Here is a 12,711-nt window from a genome sequence, read left to right as displayed (position 1 = left end):
CAAAGATAAAATGCAGACAGAATCCAACACCATGGTTCCCAGATGCAGAATCTGGCAAAGTTCAGAAGGGAGTAACTTGTGCAAAGCCAGCAGGAAGCAAATGCAAATCCCCCAACTTTGAGATTTATTAAAATCAGTTTCCAGTGTCTTTCTTCTTAAAGAACACGGAAGAAAATAGTCTCTCAATACTGACAATGTTTATAACTCAAAGCTTGGACCAAGTAAGATAGGCTTCAAACAAGGCAGGAAGTGGAAAGGAAGAAAAACAGAAGGTTAACTACATAAGCCAGGCAGGTGGATGGGAGCCCAGAGGGAATGGGATTCCTTGAGGCAGCTTTTCAGGATCTCAGAGATCAAGGGTTCTCACAGAATTTGATACCCAGGTGAGGAGGAGGTTTAGAGATGCTGGGTTCAGTGCATCTGCTTAACTTTTTTTTCTTTTTCATATATTCATTGTTTGTCTGTGAACTGGCAGCTTGTCTGTACATAATTTACAACAAGCCTCATCTGTCTTTCTCATGAGTATGAAAAATAATGCTGAAAGCTTTACAGAACCGTGCAAAATATACTTTTTGGAGAAAAAGAATAACAATGTAGTTATGTCTGCTTCTCGTGCAGGGCAGTTCCCACTGTACACACTCCGAAAAGCCCAGTGTATTACTTTATTTCACAATTCAAACACTTCTTCCCAAATGAAAGAATTCTCCCAATGCGTTTTGTGCCATTCCAATATTTTATTCCCCCCCCAACAAAGAATTTCACAACGCTGAAAATCTTTGACATCAATCAAGATTTCCCTAACTTGAAAGTGGTTGGAGATGATTCTTCCACAAAGAGACACAGACAGCTAGCTGTTTACACTGTTCATGCAGTTGCCCACCACCCCATGGGCCTTCTGTTCTTGGGATTCATTAGGTTTCATGTGGGTTTGGGGTGATTCAAGTGTGAAGACTTCACACAATATCCCTTCCAGCTCTCCATCGATGCTTTAACACCTTGTTTCTCAGCACTGGCTGCTGACAGTCAACTAAGGATGCTAAGAATTTGCTGGTTCCCAGCCTTGCTCCTTTGGAAGGCTGACTAGAAGGTATGGTAGGACCCAAAGGTTCCTCATCATCGGGCAAGTTTGAGACATTTTATTTCAAGGCTTTAAAATTTTTTATTTACTTTCTATTTCTTTTCCTGTTATTAAATTTTGAGATTATAATATAATTATAATTTCATCCTCCAAACCCTCACATCTATCCCTCCTTGCTCTTTTTCAAATTCATGACCTCTTTTTAAAATTGTTATTGCAAGCGCGCGCGCACACACACACACACACACACACACACACACACACACACACACACACACACACTCCTAAACATAACTTGATCAGGCATAATGTTACTTGTATATAGTTTTCAGGTCTGACTGTTTGGTCCTGGATAACCAATTCTCAGTCCCAGTGGACACACACATCTACAAAACATTCCCACACAAAAGGCTCAAGGAACATCTTAGATGATGGGGCCGAAAGACTGTAAGTCAGAAGGTCAGGGAGTTTGCTGTGAGATTGTGTCTCCAAGTAACATCAGAAGCTACACCCATTAAGTCTCACCAATATGACTGCCCAAACATGAGCTAGACAAGGATTGCAATAATGGACATGTTACAAAGGATGTGTAAAAGCCCACGAAGGCCTCAATCCTACACAGAGAACTACAGGAACTGAAAAAAAATTTTTTTCAGAGAAAGCCTTGCCTTTTATTTTTTTGAAGCAGAGTCTCACTGTATAAACTGGTTTGGTCTAGAATTCACTATGTAGACCAGTTGGTCTCAAATTCACTGTCTTCCTGGGTTCTGGGATTTTAGATATGAACTAGCATTGCTAACTAATCCCCCAATTCCTAACATTGATTAGACATGGGGACTTAAAAAAAAAAATAGTACCAAGGGTTCTGGAAATTGGTTCAATGGTTAAAAGCCCTGGTGCTCAAGCATGAGACCTGAATTAGAATCCTAGCACCCCACTGGACAGCTCACAATTGCCTATAACTCTAGCTCCAAGGGATCCAAGTGCTTTAGTGCACACATGTGCACATACACTTACACAGATGTAAGTACATAAAATGAATCTTTAAAAAGTAGTACTGAGCAAACACACTAGCTTACTCTAGGGAATGGTCTAAGACATTTGGAGACTTTACTTTCCCAAGTTTTTTACGTACTAAAAAAACTAAAAGATTAAGAGCCACTGCCTCATTTGAAGCGGCAGCCAACTGACTAATCACATGGAAGGGTGGTTTGTGGAGGCAATCATAAAAGCTAGATAGAGAACCTTACAGGAATATCTCATTTGAGTCCTGGGCAACCTGGGTTGTGGTGGGTAATGACTGTGTATTTGAGACAGGGTCTTACTGTATAGCCCTCGTTTGGCATAGAACTAGCTATGTAAACAGGCTGACCTGGAACTCATAGAGATCCACCTGCTTCTTTATCATTCTTTTACAGATGGGCAAAGTAAAGTTTGGAGCAGTGAAGTTACTTGCTTAGATGTCCTGTGCTAAGTAAGTGGAATCATAGAATTCAGTTGCCATGCCTCTCTCTGCTCATTTGCTCCTTCCTGGCTATTTACCTGTCTTTGCTTAAAAGATAACAAACAAAAGAAGCACAGGCCTTGTGTGGTGCATCTTTTTTTTTTTTTTATCATCAGAATCGCTATAGAAACAGTACTAGCAGCAGCTAGCACCTGGTGCTCTGTGTGTGTTCTTTTGATGATCTTGGGCTGGGGAGATGCTCAATCAATATAGTGCTTGTCTCAGAGACACTGAGAACTTGAGTTCCATGCCTAAAACCCAATTAAAAAAAAAAAAACCCAAACCAAACAATAGCAGCACCCAGACATGGTAATGTAAACCTCCAACATAGCAGTGGGCATCTGGTTTTCTAGGGCTTCTCACATGTGAACCTACTTCTTGTATTGAGGACCCAAAGTCAACCAAGCAGTAATCTGGGTTTTGATATCAAAAGGTAGGAATTTGATATGACCTACAACATTCCAAAGAGGGAGAAAGATGTACAAGGACAGAGCCTCTTCCTCCCTCCAATTATCACACTGTCACTGGGTAGGGGAATCAGTTCTTTCCCGAAAAATGGAGGTTACAAAGATACTGAGGAGGAATATTATGCTGCTAAACATTCCAAGGAAAATAATGACTACTAATGGGTAAGCTTACATGTCATCGCATGTGCAAAGCTCAATTTCCTTGTGCTAGACACTTGGCTTGCAATAGTGACATAGGTCCTCCTACCCTCCTGTAGCATAAGTTTTCAGTGTGTATGCAGACCAGTGGGTATGAAAGCAGATTAGTACAACAGTAATTATTATTATTTTTCTTTTTTTGTTGATTTTTTTATTTGAATTAGAAACAGGATTGTTTTACATAACAATCCCAGTTTCCTTCTCCCACCCGTCCTCCCCTATCCCCCCCAACTAAAACCCTATCTATCACATATCATTTCTGCTCCCCCTGGATGGTGAGGCCTTCCATAGCGTGTCATCAGAGTCTTTCGTTTCCTTTGGGATAGGGCCTAGGCCCACCCTCGTGTGTCTTGGCTCAAGGAGTATTCCTCTATATGGAATGGGCTCCCAAAGTCCACACCTATGCTAGGGATAAATATTGAACTACTACAGGAGGTCCTGTAGATTTCTGAGGTTTCCTCACAGAAACCCATTACAACATTAATTATAAAATTACATTTTTCTTGTGTTTTTAGGCAGTCTTATGTATCAGACTAGCAGCAAACTCGGTGAAGATGACCTTGAACCTCCAATGCCCCTACCTTTATCCCTTGAGTGTTGGGATTATAAGTATGTATCATCATTCCTGGCTTCCTGAGGTTCTAGAGATCAAATCCAGGGCTTCCTGTATGTTAGACATACCCTCTACCAACTGAATTACAACCCCAGTCCCAGTTGGTGTTAAATTTGACACAAGAAGTCCTCAGAGAGAATGGAGAGGGTGGGGACAACAGTGACTTTGTGCAAGGCAGGCTTTTGAACTTCAAGATTTTCTGGGTGTGGAAGGAAAACATTGCAGGCAAACAGATTTTAAAAAGCAGGGTGAGGGGAGGGAGGCTTGTACAGTGACATTCTGGGGAAAGTCAAGTAAAATGGGATACAGAGGGAGGAAGAGAGATAGGACTTGAAGACATAGGCTCTGGAGCAGCCACCTTGGGCAGCCATCACAGGCAATGGCAAGCAGGGTGGGCTTTACCTGAACTCAGTAAGAAACCACTGGAGAATTTTAAACAGAGAAGCAGCACGAAATGTGCCTTAATGTACTTCCTGTGGTGCGTGGAGAAAGGACCAGGGAATACTGAAGACAATAATGAACATTCTCTATCCAAATGACACATGCTAGAAAAAGCTGAAATGATAAAATCTGCATGTATTTTTTTAAAGCAATGTTCTGTGGACCCTCTCTTTCTTACCCCTACAATTTTTTCTTTTCTTTTCTTTTCTTTTTTTTTAAAGACACAACAGTTATTCTACTTTTAAAATTGGGACTCAATTATAAATCATCTAGTATTAACCTGCCAAGCTGAGGTCAGGAATACACTTGCCAGCTCTGGTGTGTTTGTGTGTCAACACAGAAGATAACAGCATCCTTTTAGGCTGTTGCCAGTGAACAAGCCATCACCTTTCCCTTTCATCAGAGAGAGGTGTGGTGTTGAAAGTGAGCAAGCTCCACTCATGTTTAACTTCATTAGATCCCAGGGGAAACAGGAGAATCTCTGGCATCCTCATTTTAGATGGGTCGAGTGAGATAAGCAAGCATGCAGGTAAGGTAGGATGCAGGATTTATTGTCAGACAAGCATTACTTCCCACCACCAGAGAACTGTTGGCAGCCCCTACACACATAAAGTTAAGACTTTAAACTTTTCCCTGCGTCAGCCAGAAATGAATCTTCTACCTTCAGATAGTCTGTTTCTACTACCCAGGCACACACGCAGACATCCAGTAATCCAGAGGGTGTTACACACAAAAGGACTGGATAAATTTTTACAGCCCCCAAAGGTAAACTCTCTTTATCCCAGGAGAGATTCCTTTTCAGATTCTCATTCAAGACAAAGTATATTTCCATGATCAAGTTATGAACTCTCACACTAAGGGCCTATAGTGGTAACTCGGGCAGGCCCTTTCTGCAGCCACTCTACTGGGCAACGCCACAGTCATCGGTTTTAATGAAAACTGTTAATGTCACCTCCATCAGAATGGTCGCCTTGGGCTGACATTCTGAGCCCTGCACAGGTGTTCTTGGCCAACACTGTAATGCAGGTTATTATGCTATCAACACGGCACAGATGTGCCTTCTGTCTGAACTTAGGGTGGTGTGCCTGCCAAGTGTGCAACTCTTTCTGCAGGCCCAAGTCTATGGGCATTAAAATGCTGTTCTAGCTCAGTGATCCCCAGCACTGCCATCTGTTTCCCTAGGACAGGATATTTCAGGGGCTGGGGACATAGGTCAGGTGCTAGAGTGCTTGTCTAGCATGCATGAAGCTACGAATTTGATCCCTAACACCACATAAACTGGGTGTGATGGCATATGTCTGTTATCAGAGCACTTGGGCGGGGGGGGGAACTCCTGGGGTGGGGTGGGGAGTAATCGAGGATGCTGGGCTCTAAAGCCCATGAGACACATCCAGTCATCTGCTTTTGCTGCAAAAGTAATGGCACTGCCTGTATACACACTCACCAGGTTTCTCTTGAGCGTTTAATAGCAACCACGTACCCTAGAAGAGCCAATCAGTCTTGCTAAGCAGTCTATCTCCAGGGACCTCGCATGATTTTTGCTGTTCTGGTCTTCTCTTTCCACCTAGTTCTAAATGGTCTATCAAAGCTCACTTCCATCACCTCTCCCAAGAGTCTTGTCCTGACATCTCAGAGTTTCCTGATGTTGAATGTCTCCCCAAATCTACCACACTGTCATCTTTCTCTTAAGTGGGAAGCATGCATTCATTGAGTGTTTGTTATCACACCTGGGCTCTGGGCTCTATCTGATTTGAAGCTTTGTTTCCCTTCCAGATAGTACCTACAGGCACTACAGTTGGCCTTGTGGTCTTCTCTGGCACTGCCACCTGGTTGTGGATCCCTGGTACTGAGAATCGGCCTGCCCTCAAGATGTAGAGAGGGGCTGATGATGATAATGTCCTTTTCTTTGTCCCATGGCCTGAGTGACTCAATAGGGTAGGGATGGTGACTCAGAAGGGAGATGGGGTTCCCTTCCCCATGAGGGATTGCTTTAGATTTCATCTTGACCTTGAGTATGACCTTGCCTAGCTGTCTTGGAAAATCTTGTTTTTATAGAGGAGCAAAGTGGTAAGAAAGGAGGCCAGTTGCAAGCCACAGTGCAGCTTTCCCACTGATAAGACAGACACTGGGAAATGTGTGTGTGTGTGTGTGTGTGTGTGTGTGTGTGTGTGTGTGTGTGTGTGTGTGTGTCGGGGGGGTGGAGGGGAGAATGGGAGAGAGACAGGCAGACACTGGGAAATGTGTATGTGTGTGTGAGAGAGAGGCAGGCAGACACAGAGAGAGACACAAAGAAAAACACACACAGAGACAGAGACACAGATATCTCTGAGGGGGTGGGAAAGGTTTTACTGGGGCTCTGAGTGAACCTAAGTGAATCAAACTTGCAGTAAATCTAATAGAGAAAGTCAGGACACAGTCTTATGCTTTTTGTCAACCTCTCACCAGTTAACCAAGGGTGAAAAAAAAAAAAGATCTTGAAGATGAATGGATGCTTTCTTCTGTTTCCTTCTCCTCCCCACCCCCACTGTGCATGTCTTCAGTTTTCTCCCCTGTTTTTGCTTACTCCCTTCCTCTTCTGCCCCTCGTTTGACTGATGGTTTCAGTGGCAGCATGAAGGGATGGCACTAACCCTACTGTCTGCCTCAGGCTCCCCCAGAGGGATGTGGTTGTTGTTGGATAGTACTGGCTGTCATTCCTGAAGCCTGCCTGTGAGCCCCAAAGATTTGGGCCAGCAGCTCTGGGCTCTGGTGGCACAGTGACTGTTCTACATGGCTGGGCTCCCTCTGAAGTAAATCTCTTGACAAGCAATTTGCTTCCACCACCTGTACCTAGAAATCCTTCTCTCCATCTGTGAGATGCAACCAGTTCCCTGTGCTCCCAGGATCCCTCTGACCCAAAGCCCGATTTTCCTTTAAGCTGGCAGCTGAAAAGGTTGCCATCCTGGCCTGGCCAGACACTGCCACCCATCACGACCATGGGAGCCTGGGTATGGAGGTACTCCCACCACTGTACAGCTTCCCCTGAGCAAACATGACCCTGTTTGAATTTCTGTTTGGTGCTTAACATAGTCTCATTGGCTGTGTAAGTGGGAGGAACAGAAGCATGAAAACACATCACCCACCCAATGAGTGGTCATGGAAAATAGATGCCACACTGATATGCCTCTGTCTCAGGAAGGTGTGTGTGTGTGTGTGTGTGTGTGTGTGTGTGTGTGTGTGTGTGTGTGTGGTGTGGTGTGAGACAGAAGTTCTGGTGAAAATCTGCTTAGGGTGAAATACAGATGTAGTAGGGTTGTGGGTTTTGTTGTTGTGGCTGTTTGTTTTTGTTTTTAGAGACAGTGTTTCTCTGTGTAGCCTTAGCTATCCTTGGCTGTCCTGGAACTCACTCTATAGACCAGACTGGCCTCGAACTCACAGACTGGCCTACCTCTGTCTCTCGAGTGCTAGGATTAAAGGCATGTTCCACCACTGCCTGGCTGAGGGTTAATTTTTTTTTAATTAGATTTATTCATTTCATTTTGTCGTAGTGCTTTGTTTGAATGATATGTGTGCAGCACATGCTTGCTTGGTGCCCACGGAGGTCAGAAGTGGGCATTAGATCCCCTGGAGCTGGTTGTGAGCCACCACATGGGTGCTGGGAATTGAACGGGGTCATTTATAACCAAATGCTCTTATAACTGCTGTGCCATCTCTCTAGCTCCCCACGGGCTGACATTTATTACTATTTTTAGATAGCGTTTCATATAGCCCAGGCTGTCCTCAAACTTTCTATGCAGCTGAGGATGACTTGAACTTCAGATCCTCCTGTCTCTATTTCCAAAGCACTGAGGAGGACAGTATGCGACATCATTCCTGACTTGAACTGACCTTTTTTTTTTTTTTTAAGATTTTATTTATTTATTATGTATACAACATTCTGCTTCCATGTATATCTGCATATTAGAAGAGGGCACCAGTCTTATAACAGATGGTTGTGAGCCACCATGTGGTTGCTGGGAATTGAACTCAGGACCTCTGGAAGAGCAGTCAGTGCTCTTAACCTCTGAGTCATCTCTCCAGCCGGGAGCTGACCTTTTAAACAAGGGATTTAGGATAGATTATCTTTTTTTTTTTTTTTTTTCTGATTACCCCACTGACAGAAAATTTGGGCAATATATTAGCATTTACAAACTGCTTTTAGAAGCCTTGGAAAATACTATAAAGACTCAAAACAGGCATATAAGAAGCCATTATACTCATTATCAATACACAGATGCTAGCATGAGGTTGTTTTTGAGGGGTAAGTATAAGAACAGATGCAACTATCTAAGTGATGTTTAAAAAATTTCTATTTCAAAGAGTGACTCTTTAGAACAGTTAAGCTTCAAGAGTCATGCAAGTTGAAAGAAACATTCTGATGAACTGATACACCCCAAACCTCTGTTCTTTTACTATTTTAAAGATTATCTATATTCCATGCATATTATAGTTAAACTTGAACTCAGCAAAAATGTCGTGCTGCTTTGCCCAGAAATAAGAATAACAGGGGAATAATTTAAAGAGTTAAACTTGATTGGGTGTGGTGGTTCCTATTTATAATCCTAGCCCTTGGGGAGTTGAGGCAGGGGGATTGTTACAATGAGGCAATGGACCAACTAATAGGTTCCAGGCCAACCCAAGCCACACACTAAGACCCTTGCTCAAAAACAAACAAAAAATCAAGGTGTATGATGCTTTGAGATGATGTAAGAATGTTGACAAATGCCTTGGTTTAGGCCTGACTCATTCTTTGCACACTGTTTGTGGGGCTCAAGGTCCTTTCCATGACAGGGAGCCAGATCTTAGCCTTATTTTCCTAGGTACGACTTCACCTGTGACTTCATACTTCATATATGCAATGAGAAAAAGATGTTAAATTATATATGCATTGGATTAAGGTAGTACAATGATTTGAAAGCCAGCTCTAGTTCCACCATCATAGAACACATAGCTGCTGCAGCAACACAAGCAACAGCAATAGAAATAGAGCCAGGGTGGATCAAAGACCCATTTTTGAAGTCTTGAATAGGCAGTTAACCTATGCATGTGTTTGGCTAGGCTGACAAGGGTGTGGAGCTTTGCCCTGGCTTTGAAATAACAAGAAAAAGTAAAAACTGGACTTCCATTGTCTATGCCCCTGAGGTTCATGGGAAGTTAAGGGCAGTTTAGACTATAGGCATGGGCAAGATTGTCCCTTTGGGGGATTTTGGCATAGTCAGCTCTATGTGAATTTTTCTAATGGCAGGTACTATCTTTGCATGATTTCAAGTTCTTCAATAGGAGCTGCCTCAGTATCAGCATGAATATCCCCTTAATCTCTAACCTTAGACCTCCGTGGATTATGGTCTTTGGGCACTGCCTAGTCATAAATATATGACCACGTCAACAAAGATGAATAGAAAGGAAAAACATCAGGCGGTTTGCTTGGGCTCATGACAACCACGAAATTGCAAACCTTTAATTTAAGGTTGAGGTCAACGTGAAAGCTGCTAATCTCTAACAACTACCAAGACATGTGATACAAGCCTTCTTGAGACACCTGGAGCTGTGCTCGTCGTTCCAAAATGCTAGAATTATGGTCATTACAGTAAGTGTTTAACTCACATTGAATTATCCCCTTGAGTAGAACTCTGTGAAATACAGCTGAAAGCTTTCTGGGTTTGGTTGATTACAAAGTTTGTGGCCAAATGGAAGAAGCCCTTCTATTCTTTGTGTGTGCTTAGTTTTGTAGTCCCCTTCTCAATGCAAGGTTCTGCTTGGTCAGTAGTTTGGATGAATTCAGGATTTTTCAGCCTGATTTGAAGAAGTTTTGTGACTCTGGACTCAAGAAGCAATTGGCTAAACTGTAAGCCAAGAAAAGACAGAGAGGGCCTGAAGGCTCAAGAACAGTCTCAAACCATACTTTTGCCCCTTTTTTCATTTTCTCCTGACAAAGTCACACAGAGAAATGAGCATCATTACCTCTATGGCATTAGGAATATCATTTAATGTCTGGGAGTCTCAATTCCACATCTGTGAAATAGGAGTGATGGAAACACCTACTCATAGGAGTGATGGAAACACCTACTCAAGGGCTTCTAGCACAAGTGAAATGGAATAACTGAATACAGATTACATAGTGTGAAGCTTAGTCCAGAGTTGTCAATTGACACTAAGCCACTAGTATCAATACCACATCAGCTGAGAAAAATCAGTGCTTTAGTTCGAATTCTTCAGTTTGTAATTCTGAAAATGGCTCACTGCAGTACAAAGTGTTATGTGCACTATAAAAAGTTGAAAACAGAGAACCAAGTATTCGTTTCCTGAACAAACATTTTCTATGTGCTTGGCAGTGGGTAGGACTAGGGGGCAGGTTAGAAAACAGCTCCCGTCTTCCAGCATCTTGAAGTCCAGGGGAACAGATGAATAAATAAGATGCTAAGGATGACATGACATCTGTGCTCTACAAGATGGCATGGCAGACCTAGGCCCTGAAAACCCAGAACTTCTAAGAGAAGACTGTAACAAGACTATGTGCCTGCTGGAACCTGATGTTAGGATTCTACAGGATTGGGAGAAGGAAGCCCTTAACACATGAGAGGTTAGTTCAGACCCTGCTGATTTCCAGCCTCAAGAACTCTTGTCCCTAGGCTACAATGTCTCAGCTATGTGGGAACGGGAGTTTAAGAAATTCTGAGAAAACTCTGTGTGACTCAGTTTCAAGCCAGGGTTGCAGGTTCAGATCTTGAAGCAAGTGTGACAGCAACCATGGAGAATGTTTAGTATGAGAACTAGGTTCTCTCTTCCTCATAGGTCCATAAAACTCTGGGTCTGGCTCTGAACTCCATTTTTAGCAGTGGAATAGTACTTCGTCTTACAGACCTTACTGGTGATGTTGAGTCTCCTAGTTTGTTTTTTTTTTTTTTTTGGAGGGGGTAGGTAACAGTTTTATTGAGACATAATTCATAGAGTGCAATTCCTTCATTGAACATTCAGTGGTTGGGCTGGGAGATGGCTAGATAGAGTGGAAAGAGTGCTTGCCATACGAGCGTTTGTACCAATGTTTGCATCCTCAGCACCCACAGAAATGTTGGGTGAGAGTGGCAGCACACTTGGAACCCCAGTGCACACAGGGCAGAGACAGGGATCTCAGGGCAAGCTGGCTAAACTGAGGAGCAGAATCAGGGAGCCCCAGGTTTAGCAAGAGAACTTGCCTCAGTAAACAAAGTGACTGGAATGGAGGAAGACCTCCCATGTCAACCATATGCATACATATGCATACATGTATCCATATACACATGGGCACACACACAAACATGCACATCACACACACACACACACACACACACACACACACTAAATACAAACAACTCAGTGGTTCTTCACATAGTTACACAGTTGTGTATCATAATCAAAGGCAGTTTCAGGATATATTAATCACAACAGAAGGCCCAAGCCCCTAAGCTTCTGTCCCTAGTTCTCCATGCTTCCAAACTGGCCAATACAAATTGTCTATTGTAGCTACGTATTTGCTTACTCTTGAAACATCACATGGGTAGATGTTGCAGACTGGATCAGGCTGCTTCCAATGTGTAATTTATAAACCTGAACTTGATTATGACTGTACCTGAAAATCAGCATTTAAAAGAGTAATGAAAACTAAGTGAGGTTCTGGGATTGGGGATGGAGCTCAGCTGGATGAGTATTTGCCTGGCAAGCGTGAAGTCCTGGACTTGATTCTGATCACCACATAGAAGCTGGGTGTGCAGCACATGTCTGTAACTCCTGCACTTGGGAGGTGAGGGATCAAGACACAGCATTCAAAATTATCAATGGCTACATGGTTAGTTTGGGGTAAACCTGGTATATGTGAAACACTATCTCACAAAAAAGGGAAGTTCTAAGAATCTAGGAATGGGATGCTAGTCCAGTTACTCCAATCAAAAGAGGGATAGATACCAGGAGTTGGCACAACCAGAACAAAGGCCATCTGGGGACACAGGACAAAAAGTAACCATGTACACGCCAAGGAGAAAGGTATTAGGAGAGCTCAAACCTGCCAGTCCAACACCTTCAACTTGAACCTGTAGACAGCAGACTGTGAACAGACTGATGCCCCTGAACCTGTTTTGTGGTAGCCTGTTACAGACTAAATGCTTGTACCCACTCTAAAAATTCACATGCTGAAGTCCCAATCACCATGGTAGCTGCATTTAAAGATGGGATCATTTTGTTCTTGTTTGTTTTTCAAGACAGGCTTTCACTATGTAATCCTGGCTGTCCTGGAAATCACTCTGTAGACCAGGCTGGCCTTGAACTCAGAGATCCACCTGCCTCTGCCTCTTACGTGCTGGGATTAAAGGCATGCACCACCACCACCCGGCTTGAAGACGGAATCTTTAATAAAGCAATGA

The sequence above is a fragment of the Cricetulus griseus genome, chromosome 2 (genome assembly GCF_003668045.3).
Source record: "Cricetulus griseus strain 17A/GY chromosome 2, alternate assembly CriGri-PICRH-1.0, whole genome shotgun sequence".
Classification (NCBI taxonomy): domain Eukaryota; kingdom Metazoa; phylum Chordata; class Mammalia; order Rodentia; family Cricetidae; genus Cricetulus; species Cricetulus griseus.
Note: the sequence above shows the minus strand (reverse complement) of the source record.